The 700-nt window shown below is 26.6% G+C and overlaps 1 protein-coding gene across 1 annotated transcript in view; it reads right to left on the bottom strand.

Moving 5' to 3' along the window:
• The window catches only part of fbn2b (fibrillin 2b), a gene marked incomplete in the record, with an annotated part of 93244 nt that overhangs the window by 77288 nt on the left and 15256 nt on the right, over nucleotides 1-700 (bottom strand).

Here is a 700-nt window from a genome sequence, read left to right as displayed (position 1 = left end):
CAAACTTTTTACCAAAGTTTTGCTTTGCATATAAAATCTGTTCATTCTGAGGTAGACTCGATCAAACAAGACGTCTTCAGGTCAACATAGATGTAAAAACCTGTATAGTTTATCATCTATGTGAACCTCAGCCATCAGTTTATACATTTAACTAATTTAAATTAAATAAGTCCTAATTAATGAATGCTTATTGTAAAAATTGCTATTTATTTTTATGTATTTTCCTTTTTTTTGTTCTTTTTGTTAAGGCAAACTGGATAATAAGACAGAGTTTCTATATTTGAACAATATTCATGTATTTTTTTTTTACCACAAATGTAAAAAAATATATTTTTTTAATTACTGCTGACATGACACTACTTAGTACAACATTGTCCACATTGAGCTGATTCTTTGTAACACGAAGTGTATTTTATTTTGAAAGGAAATCATGTGAAACTATTGAAAAAAAAGAGTATTTTCTCTTTATATTATATTTTATTCATACAAAAAGGTTATTTTTTATTTATCATATCATAAATACAAATCTGTATCTTATTTTTCTTAAGTATGAAGTGAGACTTTGTTGATCTGTGACTGTTGAAGGTTACAGATCTCTGGATTAGACGATTCATTTATTAGATTCTGGGTTATTGAAAACGTTTTTGGTTAAATACAGTTTATTTTAAACTTAAATTTGGATGTTGTGGCTCCTCCAGTA

This window comes from Oryzias melastigma, linkage group LG4 (assembly GCF_002922805.2).
Source record: "Oryzias melastigma strain HK-1 linkage group LG4, ASM292280v2, whole genome shotgun sequence".
NCBI lineage: Eukaryota > Metazoa > Chordata > Actinopteri > Beloniformes > Adrianichthyidae > Oryzias > Oryzias melastigma.
This window is presented reverse-complemented; position numbering and strand designations above follow the sequence as displayed.